A 19,642-nucleotide genomic window follows, 5' to 3' on the forward strand; every position below is an offset into this window, starting at 1 on the left:
AATGGTCCAAAACCTTTCATGCAGCAAACCCTGTTCTAAGAGGGAAGTTTATAGTAATACAGGCTTACCTCAAACAGTAAGAAAAATCTCAAATAAACATCCTAACCTTACACTAAAGGAGCTAGGAAAAGAACAAACAAAACCCAAATTCAGTAGAAGGAAGGAAATAATAAAGATTAGAGCAGAAATAAATGAAATAGAAACTAAAAACAAATAAACAAACAATAGAACAGATCAATGAAACCAGGAGTTGGTTCTTTGACAAGATCAACAAAACTGATAAACCTTTAGCCAGACTCACTAAAAAAAGAAGAGGTCTCAAATAAACAAAATCAGAAATGAAAGAGGAGAAATAAAAACCAACACCACAGAAATACAAAGGATTATAAGAAAATATGAAAAATTACATGCCCACAAATTGTACAACCTAGAAGAAATGGATAAATTCCTAGAAACACATAACTTCCCCAAACTGCATCAGGAAGAAATAGAAAATTTGAGCAGACCAATTGTGAGCAACGATATTGATCACTAATTTAAAAACTTTCAACCGGGGCACCTGGCTGGCTCAGTCAGTTAAGCATCTGCCTTCAGCTCTGGTCTTGATCCCAGGATCCCAGGGTCCTGGGATCAAGCCCCATATCAGGCTTCCTACTCAATGGGGAGTCTGCTTCTCCCACTGCCCCGCCCCCTGCCCATGCTCTCTCTCTCTCACTCTCTCTCTCAAATAAATAAATAAAATCTTAAAAACAAAAATTTCTTCCTGGGCAGAAGACATGAACAGTCCTTTCTCCAAAAAAGACATACAGATGGCCAACAGACATATGAAATGATGCTCCATATCACTCATCATCAGGGAAATGCAAATTAAAACCACAATGAGGTATCACCTCACACGTGTCAAAATGGCCAACATCAAAAACACAAGAAACAACAAGTGTTGGGAGGATGTGGGAGAAAAAGGAACCCTTATGCACTGTTGGTGGGAATGCAAACTGGTGCAGCCTCTGTGGAAAACAGTATGGAGGGTCCTCAAAAAATTTAAAATAGGATTACCATACAATCCAGTAATGCCACTACTCAGTATTTTTATCTAAATAAATAAATAAATAAATAAATAAATAAATAAATAAATAAAAAAAATAAACACCAGTTTGAAAGACATATGTAACCCCTTGTTTATGCAGCATTCCTTATAAGAGCCAAATTACGGTATCAGCCCAAGCGTCCACCAAGAGGTAAATAGATAAAGAAGTGGTATATATACATACAGTGGAATATTACTCAGCCACAAAAAAGATTGAAATCTTGCCGTTTGGAACAACATGGATGGATCTAGATGGTATAATGCTAAGTGAAATAAGTCAGCCAGAGAAAGGCAAATACATTGATTTCACTCATGTGGAATTTAGAAAAACAAAACAAACAAAGAAAGGAAAAAAAGAGATAAACCAAAAAACAGACGCTGAACTATAGAGAAGAAACTGATGGTTACCAGAGGGGAGGGGGACAGGTGAAACAGGTGAAGGGTATTAAGAGTACACATATCATGATGGGCACTGAGTAATATACAGAACTCTTGAATCACTGTATTATATACCTGAAACTAATATAACACCGTGTGTTAACTATACTGGAATTAAATAGCAAAATAAAAGTAGGTAAATAAATAAAATGTGTTCACTCAAAATCTAGTAGCTCATAAATCACATGCCATTTTGTTTTTCTAAAGAACTTGAAAGTACTTCACAAGATTCCACTTATCCATTACAAAGCTTTATTTTCAAGAAAGGAAAGATGTTTAGATAGGAAATAGCTATGTTCATAAATGATAGTAATAAGTATGCCTAAAGTCAGGATTTTAAGAACACTCCCTGCAAAACCAGTCTTAGTTTGAGAATTTTTTATTTTGTTTTTCCATCTGCTCTTTTTTTAGAAATTTTTTTCTTTTGAGAAGACTTTCTATCTTATTTATTTTCCAAATCACTTAGAATTCTTACATGCTAATTTTTTAAAGTTTCATAATTAATAATAGCAATACTCAGTTATTTTTGTCATATGTGAGGAGATTATTTTGTTTTTTAATTATATATGTGACTAATATTGTCACAGACTACTCTCTCCTAAGAACTCTATCAGGTCATCTTGTTTTACTGACAATCTGGATTTTCACACTAGTGTTTGCCTTTTTTTTAAATCAAGAAGGTGAAGGATGAATATACTCAATGAAGTGGTGATAACCACCACAGAGTAAGAAGGGAGGATGTCCCATGTACAGAAATGTATGTGTTTACTCTTGCAAATCTTTGCAGTTGCTAGGTATCATCTCTTTTCTCCCCTAGTTTTGCTTTATTGAAATCCAATCTCTCTACCATCCTGGCAAGGTCACAGATGTTTCACAGACTGAGAACCATTGAGAAACAGTGGTATATAGAAACACCAGTGTGGAGGAAAACAAAAACACACCCTGAGGAGGAGAAGGACTACTGTCTTGTCTTGACAAGATGGTCCCGGCACAAATTGGTTCTGTGTATCTTAAAAGAACAATTCTATCAGTGTTCTAGAAGAGTGCTCTGTCTTTGCATGGCATTAGCATATTTTTTTAACAATCTATATTGGTGCTCCTGGGCTGTAATTAAATGTTAAAAGTTCTAGATCTTTTTATCAAATTACATAGTATTCCACAAATTTACAAAACAGTGTGAAATATATTTTCATATGTATTAAACTGAGTAGCATCTCTCCAGTGCCTTTTTTAGTTAACTTTTTGTCTCAATTCAAGAGTGATAGTTTTACACTGTTTTATCTTTAATAGGAAGGATATTTTATCCCAGGAAGACAGCTAAGAGATGAATCACAGTCTTTTATTTTGGAAGATATGACAATCATCCTAAATTCCTAATTCTGTACAAATAAATAGCAGAGTTCTCAGAAACATATTTATCTCTTTAGAAGCATGAATTACTGGTTGATAGAAAAACAAATGCAATTTTTTAAAACTCAAGTTCAGAACACAGTATTTTATTTTAACTGAGAGCTTCTTCTGCCCCATTTCCTTATTGGTCAATTCATTGGTTAATTATAAGAAATATTGGGCACATTTGTCTGTACAAAGAACTATATTAGATGCCAAAAGTAAGAGACAGATTTTATCTTTCAGAAGTCCCCTAGGGAGAAAGACAGCAATATAGAAAACTGTAACATGAGATAGAATATGGAAGTAGATACTAAAAATATTTTTAGGTGATACAGAAATGATTCAAGAAAATGGATTCATTCACTTGGATGGAATCATGAAAAAGTAACTGAAATGGTTCTGGAAATGTTGGTGTAATTATGGTATCTACAGATAAGTGGGAGAAAGCATTCCAAACAGAGAATTGAAGGCGCAAAAGTTCAGACTCAGTAAAGGATTGAGTCCACTTATTCTATTGTGGGCCAGACATTGGGCTTAGCACTGGCCCTACAATGATGAATATGAAAAAGTTTCTACATGATGGATTCCCAGTCTGTTAACAATCTGAGAACAAGTAGAGAAGTTTCACCATTTAGACTAAGACCATCCAATGGAGTGATAGAGTAAAGGATACTGAGAGCCAGGGAAAGAAGATTATTCTGCAAAATGCTGGTGTGTATGTATGCGTGTTTGTGTGTGTGTGTCTGTATGTATGTCTATATGCGTGTCTGTGTGTGTGTCTGCGTGTGTCTGCTTTAAGCAATTAAGAGACATAATCACAGTTGTGATATAGGAAGATTAATCTGGAAGAAATAAATTATGTGGAGTTGGTAGAAGGGAAACAACAAAGCCAGGGAGGAGTTTACTTCGGCATATCAAATTCACTTTTTTCTAAGTAGGTTTTACATTTATCCCTCTCCCTGCTTTTATCTTTTTATTTTTGTGTTTCGGCCTTTGTTTTTTAATGCGAGATGGATGAAGGTAAGCAAAGTCTCTTGCCCTTTCTTCACTCACCACCTGCTTGGGTTTCTCTTATCATATACCTTACATGGTCTGTCTGTTGCTCCTCCCTGTTTATTCCTGCATCCATTGTTTTTCTGTAATCTCCTTTGTTCCTGATGCCAATCCCAAGTACTCAAAAGCTGGTTGAATATATTACTGCCCACTTTCAAATTCTGATCTTTAAGTTCTTATATGGATGTATGTTTCATTCAGGTTGGCAGTTCAATTTATTATAAGCAGAGCTTATACTGACAGAATCATATATTCAGGTCTTTTCATTTAAAAAAATATAAAAGAGAAGAAATTCTGGTGCCTCAGATAAAAAGGCTGCCCAATTACAAGGTGGGATAGGACCAGATGTATGACTATAGAGAAAAAGGATCAGGAATCATGGTAGATAAGATGACAATGGGACACCAGTGTAGGACTATAGTTAAGAAAGGGAACATGATAGTGGGACACATGATAGTAGGATCATAAATGTAAGAACCATAAGGTATTCAGCATTAATCAGTCCCTACAGATCTGGGCTTAGCACCAAAAGGAATGTGATGACAGGGCCTGCCTAAGGCACAATTGCAAGGTAGGTGAATTTTGCAGCAGCAGCTGCCTACCAATTTTTTCCACACCCTTTTCCATTCCAGTGATGCCCACCCCTGCCAGCAGCTATCAAGTAGTACTGCCACAGGTGGCCCACCACCCTGGCACTGCCTTATATTGCAATATTATCTGGCTCTCAGGCTCTCTTTCTACCATCCTCAAAATTTGAGATCAGGATCTCAGAGCTCTGATAAACTACTTTGGAAAAACAAAGTAGTTGTATTTTCAAAGGAGATCTTAGAATAGTAAGACATAAATTAAATGTAATGTGACTCTGTAATGGTGCAATTTCAGACAATATGGCCCTCAGTATAGAGAAATATTGGGACATGGAGATATAGTATCTCCCCCATAGTAGTGTAGAATATAGTATATATAGTATACTAGGATAATATACTACTAGCATGTAGTATATTTTCTTGTTCTGTAAAACATTTTAATATTTTCTTGTTCTATAAAATTATTTAAACTAAAACTACATTATGCATGCAACTATCTACCATAATACATAAATCTGGCACAAAATACTTTATAATGGCTTTAAGTAATTAAATGGGTAAAAAAAAAAAAACATAATTAATTTAATCCCAAAACATATTGTTCTATACTTTTTCTCACTGAATTTTAACTTATTTGTTTCTGACCAGTTCTTCAAGTTAATAAGGATAATTTAATTTCAGATCCTACTCTGCAGGTACTAAAGCAACTATCTAATTATCCTATATTAGGTGTCATGAACAAACTATATATATATACACACACACATATATATGTCAGTATGTATGTATATGTATTCATATATTCTCCTGTTTGAAATCCAGGTCACTCACTAAAATATTTTAAAACATTAAACCAAATTAGAGGGGTGCCTCATGGCTCAGTTGGTTAAGTGTCTGCCTTTGGCTTACGTCATGATCTCAGGGTCCTGGGATCAAGCCCCTCATCAGGCTCCCTGCTCAGTGGGGAGGCTGCTTCTCCCTCTCCTACTTCCCCTGCTTGTGCACACTCTCTCTCTCTCTCTCACTCTCTCTCTCTGTCAAATAAATAAATAAAATCTTCAAAAAAAAACAAATTAGAAAGTAGTTGGTCTCAGTCCTTTTTTTCTAGACTGGAAAATAGGACTGTATATATTAAAACTCAAAGCCACATCTCTTGGATCTTTCTATATATCTCAGAATATATAAAAGTCTTCAGAACTATATTTTGGAAGTTTTGATCAATAAGATGATTCCCAACACATCAAAAGAAAACAGCTGAGGAATAAGTCATTTAAATCCATGAACTTTAGCAAGGAGTTCTATTTAAAACAAAACATTGTAAATAGTGTGCTTTCATTACATTTTCTTACTAAACTCAAAATCTGCCTTGTAAATATGCATATTTACTCATTCATTCATTCAGCAAATTATTTCTTCATATTTTTATGTGCCAGTATAAACAAGACCAACAAAGTCTTTGCTTTATGACATTTAAATTCTAGTTGAAAGGGAAAGACAATGAACAAACAAAATAATGACCATCAGATGGTAATGGATGCTATGAAGAAAATAAAACATGGTGACAGGATAGTGAGCACATGATGTGATGATACTTCCTACAGGAGGACAGTCAAGGCCACTTTGAGGAGATGATCTTTGAGCTGAGAGCTGAATTTCTCCAAGATTCTAGCTAAGCTTAGATCTGAAGGAGGAGCATTCCATGCAGAAGGAAGAGCAAATTCCAAGGCCCTCAAGCAGAACAAACTTAGGAGCTCTGAATGAAGACTAGAACGCAGACTGATGTGGTCATGGTGTAATGACTGAGGAGGCGAGGTGAGAAGAAAAGATCAGGGAGAGGGGGGTGTGGGACTAATGATGGAATGCCGCTCAGGCCTTAAAGAAGTCAGGTTCAAGCCTAAGTTAAAGCAGAAGCTAGTGGAGAGTGGTAAGCTGGAAAGTGAAATTACTTTTTTTTAAAAAGATGATTTCATTGCTGTGTGAGAGATAGATTATTGGGGGACAGGAGTACAGAACAGGGGCCAGTAGGGAGACTGCTGGAATTTTTAAGAAGAGTGTCTAGGTGGCTCAGACTAGGGTGGTAGTAACTGGGATGGAGAAAAATTCAGGCCATATTTTAGTAGTAGGGCAAACAGAATTTATTTTATACTGGGTGGTAGGAGGAGGTATAGAAAAGAATCAAATTCAACTCCAAATCGTAGTCAAGCAATGGCACTTGTGAAAAAAGCACAAAATAATTAAAAACTAATGCATATTTAAGTCACTTGTCAAACTAACACTATTAGAAACAAGACTCCTTTAATTTTAATCTAATAAAATTCAATTTAAAAATATTTGTTAAGTGCCTACTACGTGCAAAGCGCTTGGGTAAGACTTACAAATCTATCTAATACATAAGATACCATTCTGTACTGTCAGTAACTACTAAAAATAGAAGAAATATAATTAACTGGAGAACTAATTTTTAGATAACCCTTTCAAATCAAGTAAAACTTTTATTAAATGCCTGCCATGAGCATAGCACTGCTAAGAATAAAATGTGGTTATACACAGATGAAAAAAAATGTGCCATAGGTAGCAAGTAATTTAAAATCTAAATGAAAAACATTAATTTCTCCTGGAATTAGCTACCAGAGATTATAAAATATATATCTATCCATTCTATCTTCAATAAATTGGGAATAGTCATTATACCACTTTTGAAATCCATCTCTATACTTGCCTAATGGTACCTTGTAGTCATATACCTTTCCTCTTTTATATCATGGCTCAGCAAATCATGTCAAAGGGACTATGGCAATCAGCACATTGTGTTTTTCTTATACTCATACTTTGCTTGGCTCATGCTGTTTTAGGTAGAGAAGCTGCACTGCTAAATTAAAAGGCTATGTACTCACAGCGAGTGGGTTCTGATGACCTAAATGATTGGAAGGAGAGTAATATGCTATGCCCTCTGAACTCTGAGTGTGCAGAGCAGAGTGGTGCATGCGGCCCAGCTCTGTGCTTTTCTGTGCATTCATGCACTAGGATTTCCCATTCCACATAATTAGTCACTTTATATTAAAATAATTAATAAGAAAAGATTTTAATATCTTGCATGTTGCTAATGGTGTGTTGCCACCAGCATAAAAATGCTTTCAAAGATATCTGTGGAATGCAAAAATGTTTCAAACCATCATGAGACATTTTCAGGGCTGCGTGGAAGAATAGTGACAAAGGGTTTGTGTTTTCCAGAGTGACTGATATCACGTTATCTGCTACTTATAATTGTAGGTGTTAAGTGCCAATAGTGTGTTTTCATTGTGAAGAAAAGTTTTGTATTATGTCATAGCCTATGGATGGTATGTTTATATTCATGAGATTTGTGGCAAAGGTTTGTAGAGATGCTAAAGGAGTGGAAATTTTACATATGGAAGCAATTGAAGGTCAGAACACAGAATCATATAGGTGAAATCTACTCTCAGGGACTCAGCACAGCTGACTTCTCTCTAAGTTTGGATGAGTACCTAGAGGCTGGATCTGGCCCTCACAGTGATAAAAATAACATGTTCTCACACTTATGATGATAGACACCTGTTATTTAGACAATTTCTACCAACAGCAAAAAAATGAAAAGCAAAAATCCTCACTGCCAGCGCCTCCCTACTCACAGCTGCTTCCTTTCCATACTAATCACAGAAAGCAGACACCCATCTCAAAATTGACCAGAGAATGCAAATGGAAATAAAAATCTTCACCAAAGCATCTGAATATGATAGCTGTCTGATGACAGTGCTTAGGAAAAAAGGGAAATTTAAAAGAAGAAACGGAACTGAAATGGAACCAGAAAGAGAGAGAGAAAAAATTTAATATATTTCAAATTAGTAAGTCCATCTTCAGACTTAAGTGCCCTATACATATATGAATATAGAGTAAGAAAAAAATCCGAGCAGGTATATTTATTTTTTTCAAGATGACACTACTGTATTCACTTAACATTTAGAAGTGCCTATCATGAGAAAGGAGAAATTATTTCTCCTCGTTAGATTGAACTGGGCCTTATGGAAATGATGGCATTTGTCCTGGGTCTTAAAGAAGAACCAAAATCTTTGTGTAGGAGAAAGATGGAAGATGATAATGTCGAACTAACAGCTCTTTCCATTTTGTAGACAGTAAAATTAATCCTATTTTGGTAAATGTCTCTACCATGCCTGGGCAAGCTGCCTTCTAGACTCAAGGTTGGTTTTTTCCACGAACAGAGCTGATCCAATCCTGACACCCATTGGCCAATTTTCCAGTTGCCCTTGCTTCTGAGTTACCTAGAGCTGTGTCCTGTGCTTTAAGATTGTGCAGCTCAGAATTCCACCAGCATTTTCTAGTGCCTTTCCTGAAATTGTCCCAATTAAACTGAAAACAAAGCAGGTGCTCAGATATTCTGCTGTATTCCACCTTTCACATATGCCTTGTCCAGCTTATCAGAATTTTAAACATTATGGTTTCAATGTTCGCAGATTATGTTCTAGGACCAAATTGTTTGCATTGATCTTGTCCTGTCACTTGATATTTACCAAAGTAGAAAGAACCTGGTGTCATAAAAATACAGTTGATGAAAGAAAATAACTACCTTATGGATATTTTGCTTAATATGGGTTTTACTGAATATTTGTGAAGGTAACTTGCAAACTAGGAAATTCTATACAAATTAAGATAGTAGTTGCAGTAACAGTATTATGCAGCTGGCCTTCCAAAGGACACACTAACCTTGAGCCAATTTTCTCTCATTTTTAGTGATGGCATCATTAGGCAATACACGTATCTCTATGTGGTATTCATATGACTCATATCTAAACCCTGCCAACCATGAGTGAAGTTCGGTTGCTGCAACTTCTAAGCACATTTGGCTCATTGAGAACTAACTTACCAAGGTTGTAGTTGATAATATCAGCATAGACGCTATTTTAACTAGAACACTCTCTAATATCCACAAAGGGAGCAAGAGCTATATGTTGGTTCTAGTTACAAGCTCACAAAATGTCAAAGGGACCCTAGAGACAATCTGGCTGGCAGGTCCCAACATCCAGCTTCACAAATTCTCTAACAATTGTGAAAGGAATTGGACATTTTCCAATTCCAATAATAATACTACATATGCACACAAAAAAAAGTTTCCCCAATTTTAATTAGAACTATGTGAACATGTGATAGAGGAAAACAATAATAAGTGAATTTTGTGAATTGTTATAAGCAATTATTAACTAATAACAATTGGTTTTAAAACGAAGTTACTAATTTTTTAAAAATCTATTTATCCCTTGTCCTACCCTCTTACTAATCCATTCTCCATGCTGCTAAGATTTTGCCATTTCTAAAAAATCAAACCTGATCAAGAGCTTCCTTATTTATATATCCCTTTGAAGATTCTCATTTGCCTAAGGGACAAAGCCCAAACTCTTTATCAGACCGCTAAGACATTCAGTGCCCAAGCCCCAGCCTACCTTTCCAGCTACACTTCTTATCAAGCCTCTCATTTCCTTCTCCCACTCATCCACCCACTCTTCTCAACCTCAAACCATACAAAACTGCATGACTTGCAGTTCTTCAAAAACGCCCGGCTATTTCACACTGCCTTGCTTTTGCAGACACTGCTGCTTCTGCCAGGAGTCTTCTCTCCCTCTTTGTTTGCCTAGCAAACACACACCTACTCATCTTTCAAAATTCAGCTCAAGCATTACCTTTTCTGTAAAGTTTCCAGATCCCTCCCTTTGGATGTCCACCCTGGCAGAATTCTCACTGTCCCATCTTAGTATACATATCCTAGTGCATCTCCCATCAGGCACACTTCCCCGTGTACAAGCCTTCTCTCGCACGGTCACTCCCTTCTACTCCCCTTCCCACCACAGCCTTCTGACAGTCAGGAAATATACCATAATTATCTCAGGATCCCAAGTACTAGCACCCTGCCATTCAGCATTGGTAGAAGAAAGGAAAAGAGGGAGGGAGGGAAAGAAGCAAAGCTAGAAAGTCCTGTCAAATCTTCTCAAAAACATTCCACATCTAACAGAACAGTGCCTGAACAGCTCAGCTGCCAGCTCTCTCATCCTGGCCACTCTCATCTGGACTTCTGCATCAAGCCCTCTCCCTGGTCTTTTGCTTCTAATTTTGTCTTATTTGGTCTGTCCTCCATACAGCTGCCAGGGTAACCTTACTGAAAAGTAAACCAGATTCTATCATTTCTCTGATAAAACCTTCAAAGTCTTCACATTTAACAACAAAAAGATCTTCACATGCAATCTCCTGTTGCATGGCACTTCTCTTAATTCAGTACCTCCCATCCAGCCACACTATTACTCTTTTCTCACCAAGACAACAGAGTTTTCCTGTCTCGGGGCCTTTGGCACTTAATGTGTCAAGAATATCCTTCCCCAGATCTTCACATGGTTGCTTCCTTCACATTATTCAGACACAAGTTCAAATATAACTTGCTAAAAGAAGTCCTTCCTGACAATCTGGGGTAGCCTCAATCCCTATCCAAATACTATAATTGTCTAAACTGAATGCATCACTATTTAAGGTTGTCTTTTATTTGTTCAGTTGTTTATTGCCCATGTCTCCCACTGATAGGATAAAGAAGAGCTTTGTCTATTTAATAGTCTGTCCCCATGGCTTAGAAGGTCAAGGTGCTCTACCACTGTATGCAGTAGGCGCTTAATAAATGTTTGTTGAAAGGAGAGTGAAAAAAATATCAAGACACCAATACAGTCTTTATCTTTCTCTAGTTCATTTACTCTCTCATTTTCCTAAGTGACTACTGCACAACTTTTCTCTCCTCAAACCTACACTTCCTCTCCAAAATTGCCAGTGTCCCCATCTGCTCCTACCCCTAGGATACATGCTCTACCCCCCCCCCCTCTGCTCTGCCCTCTGGGAATTGACCCTATAAATTAACGCAGAGTTTGCCAGTGGCTGTTTTTAGCAGGATATCAAAGTGCCAAAGAAAAGAATCATGGTAGCTCCTTCCTGCTCCCTTTTTTGCTACAGACTGTGGTTCTACCATTTGCTTCATCCTCCTAATCTACAGCTTCAGAAGGACAGCGCGTCTGCTTACCACTGTTCCCTCCCCTTTCCCTTTTAGGCCTAGAAGTGAAACAGCTTTCTGATGGTGTTTGTTTCCTTTGTGATTGCCTGAATCTTTCCAGCACACTAGTAAGATTCTTGAACCAACTGAGTTAGATTCTATTTCCTGATGTGGTCCAAACTAATACATTCATCCCAGGCTGAAGATAGTGCTTCCAACTTTACTAAGAAAATTGGGACACTCAAAAGAAAATTCCTAAGACCTGCTCACCATATCTACCTACCAGCATTTGTTCCAATATCCTGTGCCACCCTGAGACTGTAAAGCCGCTTGTCTAATTTAGCCACTAGACACATGTGGCCATTGAGCACTTGAAAGTGGCTAGCATAACTGAAAAACTAAGTAATCTTACTTAAATTTACTTAATATAAATTTAAATTTAAAATTATTCAACTCAGTTATTGGCAATTTTAGTTATGTCTGGAACACTTGCATATATATATAAAAGTACTTTTATACAGTACATTTTTTGAAATCTAAAAAGCAATTATTTCTGATAAAAATTTAATGACCAAATTTAAATGTCCATTATATAAAATACACACAGAATTTTGAAAATCTTGTACAAAATAAAGAACATAAAATTACTCATTAATAATTTTTATGTTATTACAAGTTTAATCGACAATATTTTGAGTATATTAGACAAATAAATATATTATCATCTATTTGTTTTTAAAATGTGGCTACCGGAAAATAAGTAATTTACACGTATAGCTCATATTCTCTGTTTGCACAGCACTGCTCCAGATCTAGTCCCTGTGTCTTTAATTTACATCAATCTCTCACTTGTACATCAGCTCACATCCCTTTTACCTACCTAAAGACACCACTTTCGCAATTCTCCCCTCTCTATCTGAAATTATCAATTTCTCCTCCCAGCTGGATCCTTCTCATGCACACACAGATATGCTGTTATTTTCCCCTTCAAAAAACATTCTCTTCACCCCATTTCAACCTCTGTTTTGCTACTCCTCTGGGCATCAAAATTCCCTGAAAGTGTTGTCCGTATTCATGGTCTCCAATTCCTTTTCTCCCATTCTCTCTTAAACCACTTTTTTTTTTTAAAGATTTTACAAGCAGGGGGAGTGGGAGAGGAAGAAGCAGGCTCCCAGTGGAACAGGGAGCCCGATGCAGGGCTTGATCCCAGGACCCTGGGATCAGGCCCTGAGCCGAAGGCAGACGCTTAATGACTGAGCCACCCAGGTGCCCCTCTCTTAAACCACTTAACCCCTCCATTGAAACTGCTTTTATTAAAGTAACCAATCACTTCAACACTGCTTGCCCACTGGTCTAAGTCCTGATGTTAGTTGATCTACCAAACACATTTGAAAACTCTCTCCTCCTGATATACGTTCATCTTTCTGGTTTCCATCAGATTCTCTTGGTTTTCCTCTGGCTATCACATGCTGCTCCTTTTTGGTCATTTTATTTATCTTTCTACATTTTCCAACCTCTTAACATTGGAGTGCTCCAGGATTCAGTCCTTGGTCTTCTCTTTCTCTCCCCCTTTATTCCTTTGGTGATTTATAACTAGTCCTGTGGATTTCCATATCTTGTGCTTGTCAATGATTCCAAAATTTATATCTTGATACCAGAGATAAGTCTGAATTCCAAATCATATTTCTTACTGCCTACTTAACATTCTGAACTTAATTTTTTCAAACTGAATTCCAGTGTTTTGGATCTCCATCCTTTGAGTTGCTTGGGCCAAAAATTTCAGAGTCATTCTTGACTTCTCGCTTTCTCTATCGCACAACAGTACATAAGTCAGGAAATCCTATTGGCTCTATCTTCAAAATATATCAAGAGTCTGACCACTTTTCATCACCTCCACTTTACCATGCTGATCCAAGCCCCTATCTTCTCTTAGGGGTGTTACTGCAACAGCTTCCTGTTTTCTCTGCTTCATCCTTTGCCATCAACAGTCCATTCTCAACACAGCCACCAGGATAAGCATGATGGCAAGGAAATCAGTTCTTGTCTTTCTTCTGCCCAGGAAAATTGAATTACTAGCATTTTGTTTGGCATATAAATCAAACCCTTAACAATAGCCAACAAACCTCTACATGATATGGTTACGACCACATTTCCTATTATCCTTCAGTTTTGTCATTTCAGACACACCAGCTTCCAAGTTCTTTCTAGAAAACAGCAGACATGTTCCCATCTTAGACCCATGCAGCAGCTATTTTCTCTGCCTGGAACAATTTTCCAGATATCCATTGCTCCTTCCTTTACATTTTTCAAGTCTTTACTCAGAATTCACCTTTCCTATGAAGGCTGATTTGCCCCCCTATTTTGAATTGTGACACTCACTGAAATCTTATCCCCCTTACCCTGATGTTTTGTGTTGTCATCTCTGAGCACTTACCACCTTCTTACATGCTATATGTTTTAATTCTTTTTGTTTATTTTTTAATTTCCTATTCCATAAATATATATAATCCACAAGGACAGAGGTTGTGTCTATTTACTAGCCAAAATAGTGTAGTTGGCACATAGGAAATATTCAAAACTTGTCAAATGATATGATAGCTCAACTTCTTCATTTAGTCTTAATTATTCAATTCTTAATTGCCATGTTTCCCAATACAAGCAAGGGCCTAAGCTCCACTTTAAGAAAAAAAAAATACATTCCAGAATCATCCACTTGGCCTTAGATGTGCTTGAAACCTGGTACCCAGAGATCATGGCATGAAGATAGTGGGGCTTTTTAAGTGTAAGATAAAAGGCAGGTGATCTGTGGAGGAGCTGCAGCCTAACAGTTATCTTGAAGACAGACAAGCTTGCAACAACAGCCGTTCATGAAGCCTAAGGGTTTTACTACATCTTAGAGTTAAAAGCTACTTCTGATTTCTGCTAGTAAAGCAATGAAATAGAAGCACAGAATGCCCCACCTAGAAGAGCCTGCATATTATCTGGTCCAATTTCCTCCCACAGCTATTCAGTAGTAGAACCTGAAGCCAGGGTAGCAGTCTCCCACCCAAGCGCTAGTCCCATTATCCTGCACTGCCCCAGCTCCTGTGCATGTCTCCCTTTTCACACACAAACAGGGACTATAAATGCAGGATGTTGTTAACTGACAAGAAACTTGTGTTTGTTTATAATGCAGTTGTGAAGAAACTGCACAGTTTTTCTTGGAAAAAATAATATTATGCTTCTAGGCAAGCAAGCCCATGTAAGCATATTTTACCTAGAATTTAGTTGAAGTATAATATTAATGGTATTTCAGCACCTAATCACCATTTGTAAAAGTACCACTGTGGGAAACAGTGCACAATGTTTTAATTCATTGAACTGAATACACCTCAGTGCCTGCTCCATAAAAAGAAAACTTCCCAAAATGTTTCTATTCTTTCTCCATAGTGAAGGTGTATCATGTACAATAACACAATTGCTTGAGTAGAAAGGGCAGCATTTCCTGCTAGCTGGGAAAAGAGTCTTTAACGGGTTTGTTATAGAGGTATCATCATTGATAGAGTAATAGTTATTGGTTTCATACTTATGGTATTAAAGTATTATTAAAATAAACACTAAGGTTCTCCTTCAATTAAATAGTAATATTAAGTACATGGTATACTCATTCTCTACTATGTCAGCTTTTGTATATGTGGTAGGCAGAATATTGGTGCACCCCCCCGCAAAATGTCCCTGTCCTCATCTCAGAAATCTGTGGATATGTTAGCTTGCATGGCAAAAGAGACTTTGCGGAGGTGGCTAGATTAAGTATCTGGAGATGGGAGATCATCCAGGATTATCTAAGTGGGCCCAACATAATTATGTGAGTGCCTAAAAGCTAAGAACTATTTCTAGCTCTAGTCAGAGAAGGGGACTATGGCAAGATGGTCAGAGAGTTGAGATTTAAGAAGGATTCTACCCATTACTGCTGGCTCTGAAGATGTTGGAAGGGGGCCACTAGCCAAGGAATGTGGGTGGACTTTAGAAGCGGAAAAGGCAAGGAAACAGATCCTCTCCTAGAGTTTCCAGAAAGGGCCACAGCCCTGTCCACCCCTTGGTTTTAGCCTAGCAAGAACCATGTCAAACTTCTGACGTACAGATATGTAAGTTAATAAATTTGTATTGTTTTAAGCCACTAAATTTGTTGTGGGAGTAATAAAACCAATACTGTAGGAATTTAGAAATATTTTTCTCACTAACTAAATCCAGATATCAACTGGGATCTCCCTTCCTCTTAATATCCAAATTACAGATGCAAATTCCCATTCCACTCATTGTTAGAGCCAATCCTTCCTCCAGACTTGAATGCACAGCAAGGATGGTGTAGTTCTCACGGTCATCTCTATCTCTCTGCATATTAAAATAATTCATTGTGGAAACCATTTCATCATTTCTCTCATAATATGTCCTATTTGTGCAGCATAAACCCACATGGAATTTACTTGTTTTCCTGGATTTCCACCAAATTACTTTTGTGCATTAGATTTTCCTGAAGACAGAAAAGTTATGCTACAGAAACACAAACCACATAAAATCAAATGTTTTTCAAAAATCTTCCCTGCAACTGAAATTTTTAAAAACCAGTTGTGTTCCTCTTCTCTCAACTCCTATTGCCGAGTACTTTGCAGCCTTTTTCCCTAAACCTTACAAGCCTCAATTTTGGCTCTCTGCTTCCCACACAGAGGCTTATCGAAGGTTTTGTCTAAACAAAACATTTCTTCCCCTAAGGGGTGCAACTAAGATAATCCATTTGTCACCCTTCTGTATACGTTGACTATTTGACTATTTAGTACATATCCTTCCATAATCTGTGCAAGAAAATATTCTCCCTTCCCACTCTTCCCCATGTATATGCAATAAAATAAATATTTCATGGCCAAAGATCAAGCTGGATACCCATTAAATTCTAATGGCAGCATGACCACCTTTCTCATGAAACGATGAATAAGAAAGGAATATCTAAACTTTTTATTAAATCAATTTCCTGTTCTCTTAACTTCACATACAAAAAAATAAATGGAATGTTATCAATTCCCAATGTAAAATTACACAGCTTTTGATTAATAAAGCAACTCATTACTGATCTACAGGAAAAAGAGGGAATTTTGTTGACTATTAACTATGTGCCAAGTGTTTTGCAGGTATTATCTAATTTAATGAACACAATGAGTAAAAATTATCAAAGAACATTAAGTACTATAAGTCAGCAGAGCACATGTGTTTTGTCATTTATTTTTCAATAAATCCATAAGGTAGTTACTAGTATCCCTATAACAGGGATAAATAATATAAGACATAGAAAAGTTAAGTAGTTTTCCCGGTGGCAAAAAGTGATAGAGCCAAGATTCATGACCTGGGACATCTGACCCAGAGATAACCCTCCTACTCTGGTAACTATAATACTGCACAGTCAAGTTACAGTAAAGGAAACTGAAGTTCCAAGAACTCAAACAACTTTTCTAGAGTCCCAACTAATGTGCCACGGGCTAGCTTAGCTTCGTCCATACAGCATACCAAAGTGCATGCACTTTCCACTGCTCACAGAATCTGCACAGGCTAAGAAATTTATAACCCCAAAAAGACAAAAATTTGACTGAATAATAATCACATTAGCCTATATTTTTTTCCTTAGTTTTGATGCTAAGATATGCAAAACAAATATATTAAATAATATTTTGGAGAGGCACAATTTATGGAAAGAGTAAAAAACTCCATAGTGAAAAAGACCAAATTTTATATCTACCAGATATAGACTATTTCTGAAAGAATGCTCAAGAAAATCAAGCTTAACTCTAAGAAAACAAAAGTGTGGCTGGGAGATTGGGGCTAAAGTTGTTTTTCACTTAATACACTTTATAGTTTAAATTTTTTCTGTATAGAGGTGCCTGGACGGCTCAGTCGGTGAAGCGGCTACCTTCCGCTCAGATCCTGATCTCAGGGTCCTAGGATTGCGCCCCGAGTGGGGCTCCCTGCTCAGCGGGGAGCCTTGCTTCTCCCTTTCCCTCTGCAGCTCCCCCTGCTTGTGTGCTCTCTCTCACTTTCTCAAATAAATAAAATCTTTAAAAAATAAATACTTTTTTTCTATATAGATTAATGTATTATACTGAAAAAATGCATTAATTTTTAAAGATATATTTAACGTTAACAGGCCTAGCCTAGTAAACAGCACAGAGCAGGCACTTAGTAAGTGGCCTTTTCCTATTTTTTTTTTTAAGTTTGTTTCTCATCAACCTTGTTACCATTTTGTGTTTACGAGTATGTGAACGAATAGTTTAAGACAATTCAGTGGTTGTTCCTACCGGGTCAGCGGCCTGAGCGGTGGGGTCTGCAGAGCCGTCTCAGGGTTAAGCTCCGCGCTCCAGTCTTCCTCAGAAAAATGGCGAGTAGGCACAGGGGCACAGCACCGCCTTCAGGTGCTTCTGCGACCTCGGGCTGAGTAGCAGTAAATTCACGAGCTGGAGCAGTCCAGCCACCCCAAAATTCCTCCTTGGTCACAGTCTCTTCCGCAAGGGTCTGCTCTATTTTATGAATCTTTTCAGGATCTCTGTAGAAGGAAGATTCAAGCTCGCACTCCCGCGGGTATTCATGGGAGATGGTGCTGCGCATGCGTAGAAACTCCCGGACCAGCATCCACCACAACAGACCTACTGAGTGAGCTCTCCTTTTCTTGCAAGAGATCACAATGTCCACGCCGTGCAGAGAAGAGTCTGTGTTGCACAGAGCAATGGTAGGCAGGTTAACCTAAGACTTCTGTGATCCTGGTTGTCAGCCCTGGGATCAGCTACGATCAGAAGTTGCAATCCCAGAAAGAAGCTTCGATCTCATGAGTGAAGAAGATTCTAGGAATGAAGTGGCCGGCAACAGGAGTGGTTCCGGCAGTGGCAGCAAACTTCACCACAGCTCACTGGCCAGTATTCCTGGAGGATATGACACTGACATCAGCCAGGTTTTTAATGGTAACAACGGCAGGAGCTATCAGAAGCTCCTCCCAGGGTCTCCTCAGATTTATAATGCAGATGCCATCATTTTCCCTTTTGTAAATATCCTGTTCCAGGGGCGCCTGGGTGGCTCAGTCAGTTAAGCATCTGCCTTCAGCTCAGGTCATGATCTCGGGGTCCTGGTATTGAGCCCCAAGTCGGGCTCCCTGCTCAGCACAGAGCCTGCTTCTCCCTCTCCTCCCACTTGTGCTCGCTCTCGCTATCTCTGTCTCTCTCTCTCTCTCTCTTTAATAAATAAATAAAAGCCTTAAAAAAAAATATTCCATTACATTTGGAAGTCAAGGTTATGACACCTAACTGGGTTCTTGCTGCGAGGAATTTGAGGACATCCTCATCCTTCATTTGCAGAACATCAAGGGCTCCAGCCATGGTGAAAGTTTCCCTTTTCATATATAATGGGAACCGAGAACAATGCCATATGGACTCCTCTCTGGTTAGTGCAGAAATCTCCACTTTTTATTCAAAGATGAGAAATACCTCCAATATCAACAGGATACAAAATTCCTGAGGAAGAATTATTTTAAAGCCAAATAGTGCCCTCACTTCACAGATGCCGCTTCTCAACGAAAGTATGGTCTCTATGAGTTTTCTTCTCATACTTTCAAAAAGAGGCAATTTCTTAGGAATGGAGTTATGAATGTAAAAGATACCCTGGATCTTTGTTTAAGAAACCATACTAAACTTGACTTGGCTTAAAGGAGCTAGCTCACAAAATTCATAGAACAAGAAATGTTTTAATTGTAGACAAATTAATTCGGAACTTCAAGTGTTAAGATATATTAGTCTATAAAATTTTGCAGCTCCTATAAAAACACTAACTAAACTAAAACACAATACTAAAAGAAACAAACTTGCAGGCTTAGTATATCTAATTACCACCAGATTTTTCACACACACAAAATGAAAAATTGCTGTAATTGTCAGGATATTTATAAGAGGCATTTTCTGAGTTGTTAGGTTCTTAGAACAGATTTTCTCCAATTGAGAGGAAAGAATGGTGAAGGTAGAAAAGTAG

The 19,642-nt window shown here is 37.6% G+C and overlaps 1 pseudogene; it reads right to left on the minus strand.

The window, feature by feature from the left end:
• Positions 1–17,901: 17,901 nt before the first annotated feature.
• On the minus strand, positions 17,902–18,996 carry LOC113262347 (40S ribosomal protein SA-like; annotated as a pseudogene).
• Between the last annotated feature and the right edge of the window lie 646 nt (positions 18,997–19,642).

This window comes from Ursus arctos, unplaced genomic scaffold (assembly GCF_023065955.2).
Source record: "Ursus arctos isolate Adak ecotype North America unplaced genomic scaffold, UrsArc2.0 scaffold_9, whole genome shotgun sequence".
Lineage (NCBI taxonomy): Eukaryota > Metazoa > Chordata > Mammalia > Carnivora > Ursidae > Ursus > Ursus arctos.